The sequence below is a fragment of the Marmota marmota genome, unplaced genomic scaffold (genome assembly GCF_001458135.2).
Source record: "Marmota marmota marmota unplaced genomic scaffold, marMar, whole genome shotgun sequence".
Lineage (NCBI taxonomy): Eukaryota > Metazoa > Chordata > Mammalia > Rodentia > Sciuridae > Marmota > Marmota marmota.
In genome coordinates this window covers 64,999,694-65,011,381 of record NW_026000174.1, presented here as the reverse complement: position 1 = coordinate 65,011,381, position 11,688 = coordinate 64,999,694, and the positions used below count along the sequence as shown (strand labels likewise).

Here is an 11,688-nt window from a genome sequence, read left to right as displayed (position 1 = left end):
CCCTAATGAACATAGATGTAAAAATCTCAATAAAATATTAGCAAACTGAATTCAATGATACATCAAAAAGACTATACATCATGACCAAGAGAATGTATACCTGGGATGCAATTTTGGTTTAATATATACAAATAAGTCAAAGTGATATATCACATTAGCAGAATGAAAGAAAAACTCCATGATCTTCTCAAAGTATATAGAAAAAATATTTGATAAAATTAAACATCTGTTCATGGTTAAAAAAAAAAAAAAAGAAAAAGAAACTCCAATGCACCCTGTATACACATAAGGAAATATCACAGTGAATCTCATTAATATACACATATAATATGTGTTAATAAAATGTAAATAACTCTTCATAGGTACAGAAGAAAATTCCCCAACACAATAAAGACCACCACCTGTTTAAAATCTCTAGCTAGGGCAGGAGATATAGCTCAGTTGGTAGAGTGCTTGCCTCCTATACACAAGGCCCTGAGTTCTAATCCCCAGCACCACCAAAAATAAATAGATAAATAAATAAATAAATAAAATCCCTAGCTAAAAGAAAGTGAAAATCAGTACCTTGAAAGCTATAAAACATTGATGAAAGTAAATGAAAAAGACACAAAGAAATGGGAAGGTATCCCATGATCACAGACTGAAAGAATAGTTAAAATGTCCATACTACCCAAAAAACAAAAAAAGATTCAATGATATTTCAATGGCATTTTTCTCAGAAATAGGCAAAAAAACAACTCTAAAACTTGAACTACAAAATATCCCTAAATAGCAAAAATCATCTCAAGGAAAAAATAATGGTCATATTTCTTATTTCAAATTATATGACAAAACTATAGGCATTCAAACAGGATGGCCCTGGCATAGAAAGAGTCAGATTTATGCCAGGCACGATGGCACACACCTGTACTCGCAGCAACTCAGGAAGCTGAGGCAGAAGAATCGTGAGTTCAAAGCCAGCCTCAGCAGATGAGTGAGGCCCTTAACAACTCAACTAGACCCTGTATCTAAATAAAATATAAAAAATGGCTGGGGATGTGGCTTAGTGATTTAGCACCCCTGGGTTCAATCCCTGGTAAGAAAGAAAAAAGGAAGGAAGGGAGGAAGGGAGGGAGGGAGGGAGGGTCATATTTACCAGTGAAACAAAATAGAGACCCCAGAAGTAAACCCAAGCATATATAATAGGCTATTTTTTTCTACAAGTGCACCTACAAGTGAAACTAGTAGGACTGCATCAAACTAAAAGGAAACAAAACACAGCAAAGGAGGGGCTGGCCTAGCCTGTGTGAGGCACTGGGTTCCATTCTCAGCACCACATATAAATGAATGAATAAAATAAAGGTCCATCAACATCTAAAAAATTTTTTTTAAAAAACAGCAAAGGAAACAATCAACAAAATGAAATGCAACCTATAGAATAAAAGAAAATTGGCACTCCCAGCCCAGGAGGGCAGCTGAACTTAAGGTCGCTCTTGTGAATTTCCAGGGACACCAAATAAAACACAGACACATACTTTACCTTTAAACAAGCTTCAGGTCTGCCGCTCCTATCTCGGCCTCAAGCTCCCCAAATGGGAGACCCAGGGATAGTCACGAGAGCCTGGGCCGGGAGAGCGCATGCGCGCGCACGCACACACATACAAGGAGCATATTGGTAAGTGGACTTTTATTGGGAGGACCCACCTTCTTTGAAAGTTCCATCCAAAAAAAGGTAAGAAGGGGCGGGGTTACAAGGGACTTGTGAGTGTAATTCCAACCAAGGGCTGTAGGGCAGCACCTGTGTCTGAAGACGGCTCCTCAAACTTCCCAGAAGGGGCAATGTTCAAGTCACTACCAGCCTCTCCTCTCCAAGACGGAAGACACGAATCATTCAGAGCAGCTGTCCACAGAAAATATTTGTAATTATATAACTATCTGAAAGGGGATTAATATCCAATATATAAAGAACTCATACAACTCTATAGCAAAAATAAGTAAATAACTTCATTTTTAAATGAACAAAGGAATTAAATAGACATTTTTCCAAAGAAGATGTACAGATGGCCAACTGGTATATGAAAAATTCTCAACATCACTTATATTCAGGGAAATGCAAATCAAAAGCACATTGAGATATCACCTCACACCTGTTAGGATGGCTACTAGGGAAAAGACAGGTGATAGCAAGTGTTGGTGAGAGTGTGGAACAAAAGGAACTAACCCTTAGACTCTGTTAGTGGGAAGATAAATTGATACAGCCATTAGGGAAAAGAGTATTGAGGTTCCTCAACAATATAAAAGTAGAACTACAATATGATTCAGGAATCCCTCTGCTGGGTACATACATAAAGGAAATGAAATCCGCAGCTTGTAGAGATATCTACACTCCCACATTCATGGAAGTAGTACTCCCAATAGCCAAGATACATATCTAAACTTAGTGTCCAACAATGAATGGAGGAAGGGATGAAGTGATATGGGATAATGAAATACTGATACATATATATAGACATACATGTTAATGTGTATGTGTGTATATATATATATACATATATATATATATATATATGATAATGAAATATTGATATATATACATACATGCTTATGTGTATATGTAAAATATAATTAGTCCTTTGGAAAGACAGAGACAGTGCCATTTGTAACAACATGGATGTACCTAGATGCCATTTTGCTAAGTGGAGTAAGTCAGACACAGAAAGAAAAACATTGTATAAAATAACATAGAAATAGAAAGTAGGACAGTGATAGTCAGGACCAAAGAGGAGGAGAAAACAGGGAGTATGTCAAAGGGTACAAAATTGCAATTATGTAGAATGAATAACTCAAAAGAGACCTAAAGTATAGCTTGAAAACTATAGCTAAATAATGTTTTACATACTGAAACTTCACTAGGAGAGTACATTAGATTTTAAGTGTTCTTACCACAAAAAATAATAATAATAATAAGTAGAAAGATGATGGATCGTTTAATTTGCTTAATGGTAGTAATCATTTTATTATGCATATGTATATCAAAAGTCATTTTGTACACCTAAAATATATGAAATGAAATAAATAAAATTTGAATTTCCCTCCCAGGAAAAGGGAGGGGTTTCTGTTGGAGAGAATAGTGAGCGAGTGGTCTTGAGACAGATTCTTGCCTTATTCTTTAACAGAATATATGTCACATTTTATGTACTCACAATTTTTTAAACATTTTCATTTTACAGCTTACACACTGTTCAAGAAATGCATTTTTTACAAGAAATAAAGTAAAAAATAGTCTGGGAGTGAAATATGTTATTAATATCATTATCAATTTTTACTTCATACATTTAGTTTAGTAGACTTCAGGAGTTCTAAAACAGACAAACTGCTTTTTAAAATGATGTCTGACATTATAAAGTGAAATAAAGGAATAAAATACTGCATGATTTCACTTATTCAAGGAACCTAAAAATGTCAAATTCATTAGAAACAGGTTAGAATAGCAGTAACCAGGTCCTGGGGCAGGGGGATATGGGGAGATGTTGGTCAAGATGTACAAAGTTTCAATTATGTGAGATAAACAAATTATTGAGAAGGTATAAAAATGTGACTATAGTTAACAATACTATATTGTATACTTGAAACTTGCTAAGATGGTAGATAGTAAATATTCTCACAATAATTATGTGAGATGATAGATATATTAATTAGCTTAACTGTGGTGAATACTTCACAATGTATACAGGTATCAATTCTTTAAGTTGTATACCTCAAATACATACAATTTTTTAAATGTCAATAATACCTCAATAAAGTTGAGGGAAATTTTTTAATAAAATAAATAATTTTAACAGTTTTTAAAACTGTTGACAATTTTAAATGCCTATTTTTGGAAAGAAATAATAATCAAAGTGAATGCATAATTTTACTCCATGGCTAGCTGGAATTGTGTCCGTCCATCCTTCCCACATAACTTAGCCAAGTTTGCTATGCCAGAGAATTTGGCATTCTCTATGGCTGCTGGCAACTGCAGGAAAGATGCCTTTCAGAACCACATAAGCCAGTCCAGTAACATTTCTACCACCAAAGTGGTTGTTGATGTTGCTCGAACAAGCCTCAGACCAAAAGGAATGAATAAAACAATCCAAAATGGAAAAGTGATGTGGCCATTACAAATGATGGTGCTGCCATATTGAAACAAATACAAATACATCCAGAAGCCAAAATGCTGGTGGAGTTATCTAAGGCTCAAGATGCAGAAGCAGGAGATGCTACCACATCCATGGTCATCACGCTGGCTCTCTCTTAGACTCCTGTGCCAAAATTCTTCAAAAAGAAGTTCATCCAATCATCATTTCCAAGTCATTCCAGAAGGCTTTGGAAAGGAGTATTGAAATGGGGCAGGGAGATCTTGACTGACATGTCTCTTTCTGTAGAATGGGAGGTGGGGGGACACAGACATACTGTTAAATGGAGCGACCACTTCATTGAACTGAAAGATTGCCTCTCAGTATTGAAGTCTGCTTTCCCCAGTGAGTGCACTGTGGTGATAAAAGTGACTGACCCAGCCACTGCTACTGGTGCAGATCATAGAGATACTGAAATAGTTGGGACAATTGACAAGTGTGAGTTGGTGGAAAGACTGGTTCTCATCCAAACAGTGGCAAATTCTGGCATAACCAGAGCTGAAAAGGCTGAGATCAAATTTATTCAGTTTTGCTTATCTGCTCCCAAAACTGATATGAATAATCAAACAGTAGTTTGTACTGTGCCTGAACCAAGGGCTGCAAGAAGAGGCAGCCTGTATTTTTAATTTAGTGAAGCAAATTTTTTTAAAGGTATAATATCCTTCTCACACAGAAATCTATCCTAAGACATGCTCTTAGTGATCTTACAACCCATATTCTGAACAAAATGAATATTGTGGTGATTAGGATATTGAAAGAGAAGACAATTCACTGGTAAAATAACTGGAACCAAGTTAGTTGCTCATAGTGACCAATTCACTGCTACCATGCTGGGTTCAGCTGAGTTAGCTGAGGAGATCAATTTAAGTGATTCTGGCAAACTTCTCAAGATGACAGGCTGGATAAGCCCTGGAAAAACAGTTACAGTTGTTTGTGGTTCTAACTGGAGATTAAAGAAACCACACACTCTGTTCACCATGTCCTGTGTGTTACTCTTTCCTTGGCGAAAAAGAGAGCTCTTATTGCTGGAGGTGGTTCTCCAGAAATAGATTGGCCTGATGATTAATTGACTGGTATGGAATTTCACCGGTGGTGTGGATTTCCACTGAGTGGTATGGAGTCCTACTGCATTCATTCATACTTTTGCAGATGCTGTGGAGGTCATCCCATTGATGCCATTTCTACAGTAACAAAACTAAAAGACCAGTATCCCCTAGGAGAAAAAAACAGAGACAATATTGCCTGAAAGGGTGATATTTCCAATGTTCTGGAGGAAATTGTTGTCCAGCTTCTGTTGGTTTCGGTCAGTGCTCCCACCCCAGCAACTCTGAAAATTGATAATGTGGCCAACACTCAGTAATCTGGATAACACTGGCTGACTGCCACCATTATGGCCACCAATACTGCAACTGGAGCGGAAGATCACTTGGTCTTCCCTGTTGTTCAGAAAATCATTTCCTCTATGAGTGTCTGGACTTGGCTTTCCAGGTGGCGTTTGCTTGAACCTAACCTGCTTAATGAAAATATTTTAATTTCATTAAATATTTAATATTTAAATGTCAGATTAATTCACCCTCAACATTGTATTATTTCTGGTACTTTTTTTGTTATATGTAAAGTTCTTTTTTATTGGTTTTTTTTTTTTAGTTATACATGACAGTAGAATCCATTTTGATATAATTATACAAGTATGGAATACATCTTATTCTAATTAGGACCCCAATCTTGTGGGTATACACAATGGTGAGATTCACTGTGGTGGACTCATATATGTACACAGGAAAGTTGGGTCAGATTCATCCCACTGTCTTTCCATTTCCTAGTCCCCCCTCCCTTCTCTTCATTCCCCTTTGTCTAATCCACTGAATTTCTATTCTTCCTCTTCCCAACCCTCATTGTAGATTAGCTTCTACAGATCGGAAAAAAACATTTGACCTTTGGTTTGGGGGGGGACTGGTTTATTTCACTTAGCATGATAGTCTCCAGATCCACCCATGTACCAGCAAATGTCATTTTTTGAATAATTATATGAGAATTAAAAAAATAAGTTCACCTTTACTTCTGGCTTTCTTGTGGATTAGCCCTGAATACTTTCCTTCACTTTGCACTCTACACAGGCATTTGTCCGTTCCATTAATTTAAGTTTTTTTTTTTCCTTAATGAGGAAATTAGCCAAAACAGTCACAGTCTCTACAAACAGCACCTGTTTTTATCAAAATAGTGAGCACTGAGTGAGCTCATGGAGCAGGAGCAGTGAGGCCTATTCCTGACACTTTCCTTTGGGCCTCAAATTCTTTTTTTTTTTTTTTGAACAAAGAAGTATTTAGAAGAGGATGTGGCCCAATATGCTGAATACTGATAAACACCCACTGGCATAAAAAAAATCAAAGCAAAATATTATCTGCTATTTTAGAAATTAACAGTACAGAAAGATACAAAGTAAAAGATGAAATTCCCCCTGACCCTACCCTCCTAATTCCTTTCCCTCAGAATAACCTCTGTTGGTTATAATTTCCTCTACGAATAAAAATTATGTATATGTGTAGCAAATCTTAGATGAAAAATAAATAAATGATGATCAAATTTAAAAGTCAGAGAAATAGAAGACACTTACAATAAATAAAAGTAATACATAACATCAAAAGAGTATCTATAAATCAACAAGAAAATACAGATATCTCAATTTTTTAAATTGAGAATGGACTTAAAGACTGAGTAGAAAAATACAATGCAAATGCCAATGAGCATGAGCAGATGCTTAACTTCAAACTAATCAAAGAAATGCAAATTTAAAATTCCATTCTTTACCAATGGAGGAAAATTTATAAACATTGATAATATGAGGAGAAATTTTCTTTCTCAGAGTGAGAAGGGGACTTCCCTTTTTCTACTCCTTGAAGGAAACACTGATGGCTTCCTGTTTCCACCCCTTCCCTTCCTCACCCATTCCAGGATGGGAGAAGGTTAGACAGAACCTGCCCTTCACTGGACTCAGCTAATTAGTGTTTTTAAAAATATGCCTAAATGTTTTGCATGGTAACACTACATATAACACTAGACTTATATTAATAGTTCAAACTTTTTGTCCCTAAAGTATAAGAATGAAGACAGTGTTAAAATGCTGTTTTCTCTCCATCGCAGGTGTGGATAGAATTAATTCCCAACCAATGAAAAGGCAAATTGGATGTAATCATTTCTATTTTTTCTCTCTTAGCCTTGGTTTTCAAATTGTTTGGGACATCTGGATATGTGTTATGTGTGAGTGTTGTTTAGATAATTTCAATAAAGATCTAGTTTAAATCATCTTGAAATAAACTTGCAAAAGTATTATCATTATCAGGCTCCTTATTAACATGTATTTCAACATCAATTTCCCCAATGCTTTCTGTACTTGACCAGCAGTCAATTGTGCGTAAAAATTAAACAATGTATGATTAAGAGTAAACAGATTAAAATTCCAGGCAGCATCTTCATCGTGCTGGCTCGTGAGCCAAGTGAGAAACCACTGGGTCACAAGCTCTCCTCGGATCTCCACGAGCAGCTCGACTTTCTCATGCAGAGGGTTCTTCGTGTTCCATTTCAAGGGAACAAATATTTTTAAATGAATTGATTAATTTAGAAAGAGGAAAATCAAAACGGGTTTCTAGTTTTAGACAAGATGTGAAATGAGCATGTGGTATTGGCGTCTGCTGGAGCCCAGCTAGAGATGCTAGAGGGGTAAGAGGGATGGGTGCAGATAAACGCCAATAAAGCCACAGAGAACTCTGAGGTGGCTGAGGTGTTGGGATCTCAGAGCAGCAGCCACACAGGGACAGGTTCCCTCCAAGGGGAAGGCTCCAGATGGGTTGGTCTCCTTTCTCCTTTTACTTGGGTTAGATCATTACCCTCTCTCTTCCCATCTTTGTTATTGTTATTGTTGTTTATTTTTTTTTAATAAGGTGAGAGTCACATAACAAAAAAATTGACCATTAAAAAGTGTACAATTCAGTGACATTAAGTACATTCACATTGTTGTACACCCCTTTCCTCTATCTAGTTCTGAAACATTTCCCCACCCGCAAAAGAGACCCTGTGACAATTCAGCAATCACTTACTGCTTCCCTTTCCCCCCAGATCCTGTCAACCATGAATCTGTTTTCAGTGTCTATGAATTAACCTACCCATACAATTTGAGTCATACACTGTGTGATCTCTTGTGTCTGGCTTCTTTCACTTAGAACAATGTCTCCGAATGATTATCCATGTTGTAGTATGGGTTGGTCCTTTGTTTTGTTCTGTTTTACTAGTTGAATAATATTCCACTATACTGCATCTTGTTTACCCATTCATCTATTGATGGACTGTGGGGAGCCATTCTCACGCATGACTGGGTGACTCCCGGTTTGGGTCTGAGGCGTTCTGGCTGTGTCGGAACTTTCCCGGCCCTTTCCTGATGAGAGAACCCATCTGTGTGGGGGTGTGACTGACCACTGACCCCGGCGGCCCAATCACTGACCCTGACCTTGGAGTGCGGCCCCCCCCAACCTTCACTGGATGGAATTATCCCCTGAATTTCTTGTTCCCCAATAAAAGGCTACTCCCTGGCGTGTTCACTCTCTCTCTCTCCTGCTAGCCCTGAGTAATCCTTGCTGCCCTGCTGGGTGGTTAGAGGAGGGAACCAGAGAGGGGAGCCGTCTCGGACCTGGCAATAGAAAAAGGTAACTGAGTCTGTGTGTTTTATTTCGATCTCGCTAGCTAACTTTTATGCCAAGAACCTCATTAATGAAACCATTGCGCTGGCCACATGGTGGAATTGGCGCCCACGAGGGGGGCATTCTAGATTAGTTAGATTGAGTGGGAGCGCGCTATAAAGGATAAAAATTAAGATAAAGGAAGTGGTGACAATTTAGAGTCACAAAAGTACCTGGAGATATTGAAGGAAAGAGATGTTAAATTAATTAAAATGGGAAATTCAACTTCTATGGATAAAGAAATGTATCTGACTATTTTAGACAGTATAATTAATCAGAAAGGAAAACAGATAAAGAAAGTTCAGTTATTACAATTCTTAAAGATTGTAGGCGAATATTGTCCTTGGTTTTGTGAACAAGAGTCTCCAAATTTATCTACTTGGGAGAAATTAGGAAGAAAGTTACAAAAGGTTTATTTTTCTAATGAACTACCTTGAGGCATAGAAAGTATTCAGAAAATTTGGACGGCTCTGGAAGTTTGTCTTTTTGAGTATATGGGCCAAAGTTCGTGGCCCCCTGAAGACCTGTTAAAAGGCTTGCAGAGGGCTATTAAGTCTATTCAAATGGAAAATCCGCCTGAGGCTAAGTTAATTCCTTTTCCCTTAAGCCATTTAAAAACAAAGACACTAGGGGCCAAACCAAAGGTTAGGAATGTGACTTTAAACTTGCAAGACCAGGCTAGCCCGCAAGGAGATTCTAGGGACGAATATCATAGAGGACAAACCTCCGAAATCTTAGAAAGCCCTCTGGAAGAGGTAGAGGATCTTCCTGGGGAGGAGAATCCGGAAGAGATTCCTAGAAGGGCTCAGAGTTCTTCTCCGCCACGTGGCTTAGAAACCCAAATTCAAAATGGTGATAATGCAGAGTCTGACCATGACTCGCAGTCTGAGGGAGAAGAATCAGACGTTGAAATTCAGGACTTACAGAGAAATCTTAACAGGCTGCGTTTAACACTGCCTGCCCAGGCTATTCGAATTCGGCCAGTGCCTGCTAAAAGGACAAAATTTAACAGGTACGCTGGGTTAACAATGACTTTTCTTACCCCAGTCCAGCGAGGTATTAAGAAAGCACAGGAAGATGGGGAAGATACTAGCGGTTTTCACCTTTTTCCAGTTTTTGAGCAAGTTAATGAGCAAGATCAGAGGGTTAGAGTTCATGCTGTAATCCCATTTAAAACCATTAAGGAACTAAAAAGTGCATGTGAGACGTATGGTCCAAATTCCCCTTTTGTACAGAGCCTGATAGAAAATATTTGCTCACAACCCCTTCCTCCTAGCGATTGGATTTCTTTAGCCAGATCTTGTCTGAGTGGGGGAGATTTCTTACTTTGGAGGACTTATTGGACTGATTTTTGTACTGAACAGGCAGAAAAGAACAAAAGACAGGATATAGAAACACCAATAGAGATGTTTCTAGGGACCGGTGATTTCGCTGATTTAGAAAGACAGTTAAATTATGATTTTGTAGTATACAATCAAATAACTGATTGTGCAAAACGTGCTTAGAGACAGATCGTCTCCAAGGACCAATCCAATTTAGTTCTTACCAAAATCAGGCAAGGTGCGAGTGAACCTTACTCAGATTTTGTAGCCCGATTGTATCAGGCTGCAAACAGGTCAATCAGGGACTCGGGAGCGAGCGAATTCATTGTTAGGCAATTGGCATTTGAAAATGCAAATAAATACTGTCAGGATATTCTCAGGCCGCACCGTAAAAAAGGGACAGTTTCTGAGTTTATCCGCTTATGTTCTGACATAGACTCTACTCATTTACAAACAGTAGCCCTAGCTGCGGCACTAAAGGAAACTTTGAGTCCACAGGATTTAAGACAAAAGTCCCGCGGGAGATGTTACATTTGTGGGAAAAATAATCACTTTGCGCGGGAGTGTCGCATGCGCGATTTTAAGTTCAGGGCTCCATCTACTGGCGATAATAGATATTGCAGGGCTCAGCCCCATGCGGTAGATCCAGATGGCGCGGATGAGCCCGCCTTCTTGTCATCATTTCCGCCTGGCCGGAACACAAACTTCCGTTTGGCCCGCCCCCGGGCTGAGAATGAGGAAGTAGGTGGTTGTGCAATGTGACGTCATCGCTCCGACCATGGGGGCCGCCATCTTTTATTTTACCGGAGCGAAACAAGCAGTTTCCGTACAAACCCCTAATGATTTTCAAGGCTTTTAAGAGATATTAATTGGCTGAAGCCATCCTTAAAACTAACTACTTCTGAGTTAAATCCTTTATTTCAGATATTACAAGAAAATCCTTCTCCAGCCTCTCCACATCAGCTAACCTTAGAGGCTAGAATAGCTTTAAGGAGAGTTGAACATGCAATTAAAAATGCACAGCTTACTAGAGTTGATCCTAAAGAAATAGTGTATTTGTTAATATTTCCAACTGAGCATACCCCAACAGGAGCCATATGGCAAAGATTAGGAGTTATTGAGTGGATTTATTTATCCCACTCTCCTCAAAAAACATTAATTCCTTTTCATGATTCTATAGCTCAATTAGTAATTAAGGGCAGAACTAGGATTTTACAATTAATTGGATCTGAGCCTGATATCATAATTATTCCATTTTCCGTTCCGCAGACTAATTGGCTTTTTCAAACTTCTAGCTCATGGCAGATAGCCTTTGCTGATTTTCCTGGCCAGATAGATAGCCATTATCCTCGTGATAAGATTATACAATTTGCATCATTAACGTCACTTATTTTTCCAAAGATTGTACGTGCACATCCTATAGATGAAGCTTTATCGGTGTTCACGGATGGTTCTAACTCAGGTAAAGCAGGTTTTTATAGT

General features: G+C 38.2%; 1 pseudogene; it reads left to right on the top strand.

Annotated features, from left to right (window-relative positions):
• The first annotated feature begins 3,923 nt into the window (after positions 1–3,923).
• LOC107160190 lies at positions 3,924–5,514 on the top strand (annotated as a pseudogene).
• The last annotated feature ends 6,174 nt before the right edge of the window (positions 5,515–11,688 follow it).